This window comes from Pan paniscus, chromosome 8 (genome assembly GCF_029289425.2).
Source record: "Pan paniscus chromosome 8, NHGRI_mPanPan1-v2.0_pri, whole genome shotgun sequence".
In the NCBI taxonomy this organism is placed as follows: Eukaryota; Metazoa; Chordata; class Mammalia; order Primates; family Hominidae; genus Pan; species Pan paniscus.
In genome coordinates, this window is record NC_073257.2 from 22,812,090 (window position 1) to 22,824,950 (window position 12,861).

At 38.6% G+C, this 12,861-nt stretch overlaps 1 long non-coding RNA gene across 1 annotated transcript in view; it reads left to right on the forward strand.

Annotated features, from left to right (window-relative positions):
- Positions 1-12,861, forward strand: part of LOC117974497 (uncharacterized) — a 313,480-nt gene that overhangs the window by 187,408 nt on the left and 113,211 nt on the right. The window contains exons 2-3 of the long non-coding RNA XR_008619881.1: positions 9,248-9,404; positions 11,250-11,381. This is a non-coding gene — a long non-coding RNA (uncharacterized LOC117974497). The remainder of the gene's footprint in view (positions 1-9,247; positions 9,405-11,249; positions 11,382-12,861) is intronic.

Here is a 12,861-nt window from a genome sequence, read left to right on the forward strand (position 1 = left end):
GCTATTTCTATGAAAAATGACACAATGCAGTTTTGATAGGGATTGTATTGAATCTGTAAATTGCTTTGAATAGTATGGAAAATTATAACAATATTCTTCCAATCCATGAATATGACATATCCTTTCATTTATTTATGTTTTCTTTAATTTCTTGAACAAAAATATAATATATCACATTAACAAAAATGTGATATACGATATTAACAGCATGAAAGACAAAACTGAATCTCATTAGATGCAGAAGAAGCATTTGGCAAAAATCCAACATCCTTTTATGAAAAAAAACTGTCATCAAATCAGGTGTAGAAGGAATGTACTGCAATGCAATAAAGGCCATAAATAACAAGCTTACAACTAACATTATATGCAATGCTGAAAAGCTGGAAGCTTTTCCTCTAAGATGATAAATAAGACAAGGATATCCACTCTTACCCCTTCTATTCAACATGGTACTAAAAAACCCTTGTCAGAGCAATTAGGCAAGTGAGAACAATAAAAGAAGTCAAAATAGAAAGGCAAGAAGTGTGCCGGGCACAGTGGCTCATGCCTGTAATCCCAGCTCTTTGGGAGGCCGAGGCAGATGGTTCACTTGAGCTCAGAAGTTCAAGGCCAGCTTGAACAACATGGTAAAAACCCATCTGTACAAAAAAACACAAAAATTTGCTGGGCGTGGTGGCAGGCGCCTATATTCTCAGCTACTTGGAGGGCTGAGGTGGGAGGATCGCTGGAGCCTGGATTGCATCACTGCACTACAGCCTGGGTGAGCTGGGTGACAAGAGAAACCCTCTGTCACACACACACACACACACAAAAGTGAAATTGATCTTGGACTTCCTAGCCTTCACAACTGTGAGATATAAATGTCAGTGGTTTAAATCTCCCAGTATGTGAATTTTTTTTTAGCAGCCTGAGCTGATGAATGCAGTCCTATTCTTACACTGTGGCCTTTATCTGGTCTCTACAGAGAGGCCCATGGTGCCCTGTGATGTCTTTCCTCTCCACATGGCTGCACCAGAACTGCAGTGGCACTCAGCATCATGTGGCCTCTAGTGTCTCCAGTTAGCTCCCAGGCCTGCTACAGTCCATCATCCCTGGCCTCACAGAATCTCATCATGTGCATGTCTTTGGGCACCAATGGGAAATCTACACTGAGAACACTGTCACCCCTCTTTTGTGGAGCACCCTCTCTCAAGGGTCCTGCCTCACACATCCTAACTTTGCTGACAGCAGAAACTCTGCACCCACATAAATGCCTCCTCAGCTCAGGGAGGGTGCTATGACCTTGATAGGCTCTGCCATCCTCTGCTGCAGTCAGGACAGCACCCCAGCCACAAAGCCAAGCCAGATGGGAGATGCACCTCACACAGTTTTCTTCTCCCTAGAATCACTGTCCTGCTCCACAGGAAAATTGTGACTTCGTATATTTTGTCCAGGCTGAGAGAAACCCAGTATCAGTTACTCAGTCAAGTCTGGCTACAGAAATGTGTCATTGGATTCTAACCCTCCTTTGGCTCCAATCCTTCCGGTGTCCATTTTTGCAAATTTATCCTTTTTTGTAATTTTATTAGTTTGATAGAAGAGAGATTCTGTACTCTGGTTTGTCTCTGCCATAGTCCACTACATGACTCTAATTATTATTTTAATAAGAAACGTTGATGGTATTTTATCAAGAGTATTATTTTCCATGCGTTCATAGAAAATGGCATCAAAGGTGTATACAATTTCATTTCCAATTTATTTTGGTCAAAATCTATAGATATGGCTCGCCTTGATTTTTTAAAAATTTAATTACGTATAAACGTTTGAGAAACCTGCCTAATTTTGTTTTCTTACATAGTACCTATTTTTAATGCCTGGCTGTTTATAGGATTTTTTCTTTGCCACATAACATTTGTTTTTAAAGAATCTAGGCATATACGTCTTTATTAATTTTTTGGCAGGTGATAAATCTTAACAACCTTCATATACCAATCTCCCTTTTACTTAGATAATGCTGAATCTATTAAATCTTTGACTATTGCTTTTTCTCAGATGTTTTTCTTCATATAGTTTAAACCCATGGCATATTTTTGTATGTTATTGGTTCTTCAAGTTTTGTCCTTTAGGAGTCCTCTGAGTGTTTTCTGTGCATTCTGATTCCATGTTTAATGAATAAGTCTTGTTTGTGACTGTCTTCCACATAGATCTTCATTCTACTATTGACCTTTTGATTTCCTCAGGTATACTTTCATCTCCTTCTTCATTTCAACCGGATGACTTTTCATGTCTATATTTTACCTATTGTCAGCTGCATAGTTCTAAGCAGATAGGGACCTTGCTGTATAAGAGAAAGTGAAAATTTAAAGGCAATATAAATACAATAAATATAACAAAGTTAACAAAAATATACAGGTTATTATGCAGCAGACATACAATACGGAGTAACTTGAAATAGAGAATGTCTCCCATTACAAGAAGTAGAGCTGGCATTTAAACAAATGGAAGAAAAGTTCCAGCTGAAGTTGTTCAGCGTACACTCGTTTTTGTTGCCTTGACAATTGGAGCTCCTAACACTTTAAGCATTGCAACAGCCAAGTCATGATTATGATCAGGCAAATAGAAAAGGAAAATGTAAATAAAGTAGACAGTAATAAGTGACTGAACAATATGTTGTCTAGAGCTCCTTTGGGATTTTTATTTTTGTATGTGTCAACTTGGCTGAGCTACAGTCTCCAGTTATTTAATCAAACACTAATCTAGGTGTTGCTGCTGGTATAATTAAAACCCCTAATCAATTGACTTTAAGTAAGTGAGATTATCCTGTATACTCTAGGTGGGCTTCATTCAATCAGTTATATACCTTAAAAGCAAGGTTCAAGTTTTTCCAAGAAGAAAACATTCTGCCTGTGGACAGTAGCTCATACATATGGCCATGAGTTTCAGTCTGCACAGGTATTCCCTTCTCCAGATGGCATTCTCTGTGGATTTCAGATGCTCACAATTGTTCTGTAAGCAAATTTCTTGCTATAATATCTGTGTGTGTGTGTCTCTGTCTCTCTCTTTTATATATGTGTGTGCATGTATGTGTGTGTATATATATATATACTATGTATAAATTTTATATGTACATTTATTTTGTATATGTAAAATCAAGGTTATGCACCTGTCAGAATACACACACACACACACACACACACACACGTATGTACTAATTTGTATCATATATTTCTGTGTGTGTACATACATATATATGTGTGTTTGGGTGTGTGTGTACATAAAATGCTGCTTCTCTGGCTGAGCCTGGACTGATGTCTCTATCTTAAGAAAAGATCTTGGGAGGAGGTATTTGGTTAGGTTTTTGGAAGAAGGGATGGTTGTTCTGCAGATAGTTGAGATTATGAGGGAAAAATTAGGATTCATAATGAAAGAATTAAATTATAAATTATACTTGCACACTCAATATCTTCTTGAGGACAGTGTTTATTATTTCACCCCCTGACTTTGATGAAGCCCATGTAAATAATATAGCAATTGCTGGATCTACACATTGGCGTAGCTGGTGTTACATGAAAAAATGTTTTACAGGGAATAGGGCACTTAATGTTACAACACATTACAGCTTATTTTAAATGATGACACATCACATAATGCAATAGCTTTCTTTTGACTACAGGAAAGACTTCCATTTTTGTTGTTATAAATAATATGGGAAATGGTCGTCACTTGATAGATTTTCCCATGAACCTTCTGTGCAATTTTTTGATGCATTAATGCTAGATTCGTTAACCTAAAACTTAATTCATGAGGCATGGTGGAATGAGCTCTAACTCTTATATTAATTGTCAAAATATGAATTTGTATCATTAATTTTCAAAAGTTATTTAGAAATCCCCAGGGGTTCCAAGAAGCCCACACTGTAGCCATATTTTGTGAGCAATGAGTAGGGATCAAGCAGATCACTTCTATTGATGTAACTTGGAGGTTTGGGGTTAGACTTGAGTTTGAAGTCCAACTCTGCTGTTTATTACCAGGATGAACCATTTAGAAAACTATGTCACAGTATCATTATCTGCAAAAATGCACAAAATATTTTTATTTTTACCAAGGCTGGTGCACAGTGGTGTGATCTCTGCTCACTGCAACCTTGACCTCCCGGGCTCAAGTGATCCTCCTACCCCAGCCTCCTGAGTAGCTGGGACTACAGGCATGACCCACTATGCCTGGGTAATTCTTTTTTTTTTAAGAGAAGGGGTTTATACATGTTCCCCAGGTGGGTCTCACAGATTCTTGGGTTTAGCTAACCACCCGCCTTGGAATCCCAAAGTGCTGGAATTATAGGCATGAGCCACCACACACCACACCTGGCCACGAAATATTTTTCTAGATTCATGTGCTATATAGATTAAATACAACAGTACAGGCAAAGCTTTAAAATAAGTGAAATATATTCCCTTTGTTTTCTATAGGACTTCTATAAGCTTTTATTTGTAATGGAAAAGCTGTCTTTCTGGTTCTAAAGTGACATTCATCTATGTAGATTTTTTCTTTTTTTCCATACAGACTTTCGCTCTTGTTGCAGATCTCAGCTCATTGAAACCTCCGCCTCCTGGGTTCAAGTGATTCTCCTGTCTCAGCCTCCCAAGTAGCTGGGATTATGGTATAAGCCACCATGCCTGGCTAATTTTTGTATTTTTAGTAGAGACAGGGTTTCACCATATTGGCCAGGTTGGTCTCAAACTCCTGACCTCATGGGATCCACCCACCTCGGCCTCCCAAAGTGCTGGGATTACAGGCATGAGCCACTGCAACCGGCCCTATGTAGATCTCTATCATGTGGCAAATCTGTCCATTTTTCCTGTGTTTTGTGTTTTCCTGATATTCCTTCAGTGGGTATTAGGATCACATACATACTATTTCAAAGTTACAGTGGTGCATCCAAGATAGCTTTAGGCTCTTCCAAACTCTTGAGAGAAGAGTAAAAGGAAGAGAGCAAGGGAGGAAACAGAGAGGTAAATTAATGACACAATAACAATAAATATTTTTCTCCATAAAGCAGAGAGAGCCCCACTTCTCTGTTGTTATCAGGGCCATGATGAATAATCTTTGGCCATATTGTAGAAGATAAATAGAGGTCTCATTTCCTCTTGAGAACTAACTACATAGGTTCACATCAGAGGGATTTGCTGGATCTGCATGAGAGAGAATTTCCAAGCCTGTTTATTTTTAAGCTGTTTATGCAAAGCGAAGGTGATGTGTTCATCAGAATAGTGAGGCATGCTGCGTTAAGGCAAGGCACAAAGTTGCCGCAGCTCACAGTAGCAAAATTTGCTTTCTTCTCTTGCTCTTCTTTCCCATGCATAGGTTCTAGGGCAAGGAGATTCTACGTGGTGGCTCCCAGTCATTCTCTTTATGAACAAATACAGGCACAATCTCCAAAGTAGGAGAGAAAGATGGAGACTTACTCACCATCTCCCATATTTCATAGTGAATATGGCTCACAGAACACTTAACCTCAAGGGATCAGGGAAGGGCAATCTCGTGTGTCCATAAGGCACTGAATACTGTGGGCAATTGTAACACAATGGTAAATATTTGTGTATCTAAACACAGAAAACGGGTTAGTAAAAATATATAGTATAAAAGATAAAAAATGGTACACCTGTACAAGGCACTCACCATGAATGGAGCTTGCAGGACTGGACGTTGCCGTGGGTGAGTCAGTGAGTGAGTGGTGAGAGAATCGGAAGGCCTAAGATGTTACCATATACTGCTGTAGACTTTATAAACACTGTATGCTTAGGTCACACTACATTTATTTAAAAAACTTTTTAAAAATAATAAATTCACCATAGCTTAATATAGCTTTTTAAATATATATATTTCAATATATTTAGGGGTACAAGTGGTTTTTAGTGACCTGAATGAATTGTATAAAACTTTTACTGTATCCATAACCTGAATTGTGTACATTGTACCCAATAGGCAATTTTTCATCCCTTATTTCCCTCCTCCTTTCCCCTCCTCTGAGTCTCTGAAGTCCATTATATTACTCTGTATGCCCCTGTGTACACATGGCTTAGTTTCCTCTTATAAATAAGAACATATCATATTTGGTTTTCTATTCCCGAGTTACATCTCTTAGGATAATGGCCTCCAGTTTCATCCAAGTTGCAGCAAAAGATATTATTTCATTCTTGTTTATGGCTGAGTAGTATTCCATGGTATAAACACACCACATTTTCTTTGTCTGCACGTTGGCTGATGGGTATTTAGGTTGATTCCATATATTTGTGATTGTGAATTGTGCTTCAATAAATATATGCAATATTTATGCAATTACTTCTTTTCCTTAGGCAGATACCCAGTAGTAGGATTGCTGGATCAAGTAGATCTGCTTTTAGTTCTTTGAGAACTTTCTATACTGTTTTCCATAGTGTGATACACTACAACATTGTAACAGGTATGATATCACCAGGCAATAGGAATTTTCCAGTTCCATTGTAATCTTACAAGGCCATCATTGTATATGCAGTCCATATATCATCGACTGACTGACTGTATTTAACACTTTATTTTATCTCCGTGTGATAAAATATCACTATTCCATATTTCAATTGAAGGAATGCTTTTTTTCATCATGCAATAACTTCTGAACACTATGACTTACTTTTGGTTGGAGGGCTTGTGAATGAAATCTTTACATTTCATTAATTCCAGTTGAATGATTCTAAGCATAATTCTTACCATTTTTGTTTCATGCTTGTGTATTATTCAGTTTCAAATCAAAACAGCAGATAGTACCTATGGAATGGAACACAGAGAGAGAGAGAGAGAGAGTGCACTGGATATTTGTTCTGGTGATAAAACAGAAAATTCTCCGTAATGTTCATTTGATCACCACTCATTGACATGACAGTTCAGTCATTAAACATCAAAAATCAACAAAGTATATTCTAACTGTAGGATATTTTATTGTTTGGACAGTGATAAAAATAATTTTGGCCAGTGGCTCATGCCTGTAATCCCAGCACTTTGGAAGGCCGAGGTGGGTGGATCACGAGGTCAGGAGATTGAGACCATCCTGGCTAACACAGTGAAACCCTGTCTCTAGTAAAAATGTAAAAATTAGCTGGGCGTGGTGGTGGGTGCCTGTAGTCCCAGCTACTCAGGAGGCTGAGGCAGGAGAATGGTGTGAACCCGGGAGGCGGAGCTTGCAGTGAGCTGAGATCGCGCCACTGCACTCCAGCCTGGGTGACAGAGCGAGACTCCGTCTCAGAAACAACAACGACAACAACAAAAAGCAACAACAAAAAACAAAACAAAACAAAAAAACTCAAACTTTATGAATAATTTTACAAAAATTTGTAGGGGTCAACTCAGTTTACAGGAATCCAATGTAGGTAAGTGTTTCTGACATGTAGGTTGTGTTTTTTTAAATTATTTACAATAGCATTATGCAGAAAGCAGAAGAAAGTAAATCATAGTCTTCTTTGCATTAATATATACATTTGAAGTCATAACAAGATTATCTCCCCCTGCCTGTTTAACTTTCTAGTCTATATGCTTATAGACTTTAAAAGAAAATTTAAATCTGATTAATTGAAGTATACATTTGTCTACAGAGAGTATAGCATCAGTGCCTGCATGGACTGGGATATAGTCTGGATATTTGTCCTTGCTCAAATCTCATGTTGAATTATAATCCCCAATGCTGGAGATGGAGCCTGGTGAGAGTTATTTGGATCATGGGGGCAGATCCCTCATGGTCTGGTGCTGTCTTCATGATAGTGAGTGAGTTCTTGCCAGATCTGGTCATTTAAAAGTGTGTGGCACCAACCACCCCACTCCCACTCTCTCTTACCTGCTCCTCCTTCACCTTCTACCATGATTGGTAGGTTCCAGAGGCCTCCCTAGAAGCTAAGAAGATGCCAGCACCATGCTTCCTGTAAAGCCTGCAGAACTATGAGCAAATAAACCTCTTTCATTTATAATTAACCTCATCATTAAAGGTATTTTCTAGTCAAATAAAGGTACTTCTTGTTTATACCTTTATATGATGATGGCCTCAAAGATGATAATGGAACTGGAAAATTCCTATTGCCTGGTGATGTTGTACCCATTGGAATGTTGTAGTGTATCACATTATTCTTGTGTTTGTGGTGATGCTGGTGGGAACACAGTGAATACACCGCCAGTTATATAAAAGCAAAGCACACACAATTATGTGTAGTACATAATATTTGAGAATGATAACAAGTATTTAGTATTTTATAGTTAAATAAAGGTATTTCTTTACAGCAGTGCAAGAATGGAGTAATAGAGACCAAGTGTGGTCTTCTTTCCCACAGAATCAAATATAAACACTGGTTCTAGTGTCAACTTTCTTAATCACCAAGTAACACTGTGTGATGAGGGAAGCTCAGAGAATAGTAGAGCATTTAAATCCACCTCAGGTGAGAGAATTGAAACTAAGAGATGATGCCCTGATTTACCCACTGAGTTCATGGGTCTAGAAGGCTAACTGTATCCTTTTGAAAATACTGATGCTAGAAGTGATTCCTAATTGCAGACTCAGGAAAGCCATAATGCCTGGTTGCCAATAGTCTTTATTATTCATTCCATTAATGAAATCTGTATTTCTAGAATGTCAGACAGAAGAGTTGAACCCTATTTATATTTGCCAAATAAATTTTAATACATTAAAATAATTATATAGACTAGCATATTGTTTTTATGCTAATCTCTTCTTTCTTCATATTCACAAGTTACATTCATTCTCAAGCATATGAAAATCTGAATCATTGGTGCGTTTATTTCAAAACGAAACTTTCTTATGCACTCAGGGTATGTGTACAAATCATATCAGATCTCACATTTTGTTTTGAAACCAACTCTATCTTTATGCTCTGCCAGCATTAGCAGTGAGTGGTTGCAAAGTCTTTCAATGATGTGAAAGCAGCGTGGTGAGATTGAAAGAGCAGTGGTGACAAGATCAATTAGAAAGGCACCATTGCATCTTTGTTCTAGACACAATATATCTTCCAAGGTAATCCCATACTGCAAAGGCATCACAAAGTCTTTGTCCACTTATTCAGAGAGGCAACATGGCTCAGTGGTTTGAAATAACAGGCTTGAAGATCAAGGACTGTGAGTTCGAATGTTATATTTAAAAAGAAAAGCAAAAAATGTTGCTTGGGCTTTTTATACCTTTAAAATGCTTCTTTAATATCAGGTCCCATTTATTCTTTCCTTTTCTGTTATTGCTCAGGTGGCATTTGTCATCAGGTCATGGATACAAAAGTAAAAGTCAGGGCTGTCCCAATGACTAAAAGACACCATACGAGCATACAGAGATGGAATTTGCAGAAGCATTGGCCTCCTCCTTGTTTGATTAGCACCTGGAAGATTTTCAAAATAGTTGAAAAGTAAGTATTGGTTTAGTAGAAGGAACTGGATGCAATTAAGAAAGAAGGATCAGAAATCTGTGGTAAAAACAGTGGGCTATTGCAAAATTAAAACTGTGGGGCTGTTTAATGCTAATTTAAATTGGGGGGCTCTGTCCCAAAGGAGATGTATATTTTCTTCTCTATTTCTCTAACATTTTTAGAATAAGTTATTTAAATATCAAATGCCTTTTTCAGATTATGTGCAAATTTTACAGTCTTTTACTAATATCTGTAATCATACATTATTTTTTCTTCTTCATGCTTGATGTGTTATTTCAACACTCTAAATTTCATCAAATTAATAGTGAAGAAACTACTCAGTAATGGCATAAGTTGAAATAGAGCCAATAAATGCTCAGGAAAAATTAGGTTCCATGGTTTCTGATGGATCAGATTTGTAATACTACTCTATTTATAAAACCAGGCCAAAGCACTTTCTTCCTCCAACAATTCCTATAGAGAGTAGGTATCCTGCTGATATCCTACAGATAGTTGGAATTGTTTACAAAATCATAACATGTATCATGCAAGATATGAGAGGGGTCAATGATAGGAGGAGGAAGGCTTTGCGTCTCCAGCCCTCTGGCACATACACCATCCTTCACACCATGGTTCTGAGGGCCCAGCTCTAGTCTGAGCTCAGGGAAGAGAAGAGTTGAGTTTTGAACTGATAATTACATAGAAGTTTTAAAACTGGATGGGACTGAAACTGGTTATACCTTAATGAAATGATTACACTTGCCTGTCTGTTTCCCCACCAGACTGTTCATTCTTTATTGTTGGGCACCATATTGTTTGCTGTAAATCCACAAGGTCTTTGAAGACTTTTCAGCCTGTAAAAGTGGTGGAGGAGGGGGGAAAATGAGAGATTGTACCCCCTTCCTCTAGAGAGTGTTTGGAAACAAGTTGGAGGCTTTTAGTTTTCTTTTTGGATGTCACAATGACTGGGGGATGCTCAAGGCATTTGGTTGGTGAGGAACAATTACTCTAAATGGCCTGCAAGGTAGTGCCTCACAGTGAAGAAACAAATGGATGAATGAGTGAATGAATTTTTCCATTGTTTCTATAATAAATGTAATCAACATTTTTCCAGTGATAGAAAATATGGTTTCCAGAGCAAATAAAAAGATATTTTAAAGTCTTCAAAACTCAAATATTTAATATAAAAATAAAGCCTCTGGTAGAATTTAGCTGTGAATGGGAGAAAATTTTTGCAATCTGTCCATCTGACAAAGGGCTAATATCCAGAATCTACAAAAAACTTAAACAAATTTACAAGAAAAAAAAATAACCCCATTAAAAAGTAGGCCAAGGATATGAACAGACACTTCTCAAAAGAAAACATTTATGCAGCCAACAAACATATGAAAAAAAGCTCATCATCACTGGTCATTAGAGAAATGCAAATCAAAACCACAATGAGATACCATCTCATGCCAGTTAGAATGGTGATTATTAAAAAGTCAGAAAACAAACGATGCTGGAGAGGATGTAGAGAAATAGGAACACTTTTACACTGTTGGTGGGAGTGTAAATTAGTTCAACCATTGTGGAAGACAGTGTGACGATTCCTCAAGGATCTAAAACTAGAAATACCATTGTACCCAGCAATCCCATCCCTAGTTATATTCCCAAAGGATTAAAAATCATTCTACTGTAAAGACACATGTACACATATGTTTATTGCAGCACACTGCACAATAGCAAAGACTTGGAACCAACCCAATTGCCCATCAATGATAGACTGGATAAAGAAAATGTGGCAAATATACGCCATGGGATACTATGCAGACATAAAAAAGGATGAATTCATGTCCTTTGCAGGGACATGGATGAAGCTAGAAACCATCATTCTCAGCAAACACAAGAACAGAAAACCAAATATGTCCGGAGTTAGTTCTTTCTGGTGGGTTCTCGGTCTTGCTGACTTCAAGAATGAAGCCACGGACCTTTGCGGTGAGTGTTACAGCTCTTAAAGATGGTATGTACGGAGTTTGTTCCTTCTGATATGTCCGGAGTTTCTTCCTTTCTCTGAGTTATGGTGGAATAATTGAACTCTTCCTTTCTCTGAGTTATGGTGGAATTGAATAATTCGTGGCTTTTTCCTAATTCTCCTTAGTTCTTCTAGAAAACACGTCAACAGATGTTTGAGACTCCAGTCCCCATGATCTGAGTCGGGGTCCCAGTGGGGATCCATACTGGGGACGGCTTGCTGACTGGTAGGAAATTTATCCCTGTCTTTGGTTGTCATTCTATCATTTACTTGACTAAGATACCGGGTATCTCCAAACTCTTGGGCTGCAGCTAAAGCCACATTCTTTTCATTAAAGGCCAGGGTTTGACCTAATAACATGACATCTCTCCAAGTGAGATTGAAGGTTTCCCCTAGACCCTGTAGGACATCTGTATACTTATCAGGATTATCTGAAAACTTCCCCAGGTTTGCCTTTATCTGCTTTAAATCAGAGAGGGAGAAAGGGACATGTACCCAGGTTGGGTCCAATTCCCCTCCCCCTACAGCTTGAAGGGGACACAACCGATAGCCAGGAGGGTTTTGTAGTGCCTTGGAGATTTCCTTGCTTGTTTCCTTCTGGGTGGGGGAGATTAGAGGAGGTTTATCATTAATAGGAAGAGGCTATAGGGAAGCTAGGATATGGAGGTAAGCTGAGAGGTCCTCTTGTGGGATGTAAATTGCAAGCTTTGCATAGTTGTGGATTCTCCTTCAATGAAAAGAAAGCTTGGACATAAGGTATTTCACGCCATTTGCCTTCTCTCTTACAGAAAAGGTGAAGCTTCAGGATAGTGTTGTAATTATACTTCCCTCAGGTGGCCATTTTTCCCCATCAGAGAGAGAATACTGGGGCCAGGCCACAGTGCAGAAAAAAAATGAGCTGCCCCTTTTTCAGGGTTTGTGGGTCAAATTGGTCCCAATGGCTTAGGATGCATTTCAAGGGTGAGGCTGTTAATGCCTGAGTGTTTCCCATCTGAAAGAAAAAAAAATGGCCGTAGTTTTGGTTTGTTTGTTTCCCACCCCCTGCCCAAGAACCTGCAATGGTCCCTGGACCCTGCTAATCGGAATAGTTGCGCTCACTGACGCAGCAGCAGAAACACTAGTTTTCCTCCTAGACCATGAGGAGGACTGAGGAAGGTTGGATTTAGTGGCCCTTGCTGATGCATTCTTGAAAACCTGCACCCTTGCCCATTCTCCTAGACCACAAAGAGGACCAAGAAAAATCAGATTTAGTGACCGTTACTGACACATTCTCAAATACCTGTTAGAGTCCTAAGCTTTCTCCTGTTAGCATTGGGACCTTTCCAGTGTCCTATAAAGATGTTATGCCCCAAAAATGAAGTGGAGGGCCATACCCTGAGGGAGGGAAGGGATCTCCAGGGTTGGAAGAGTGATGCCTTTTGTCCTCACTTCTCATCATATGAA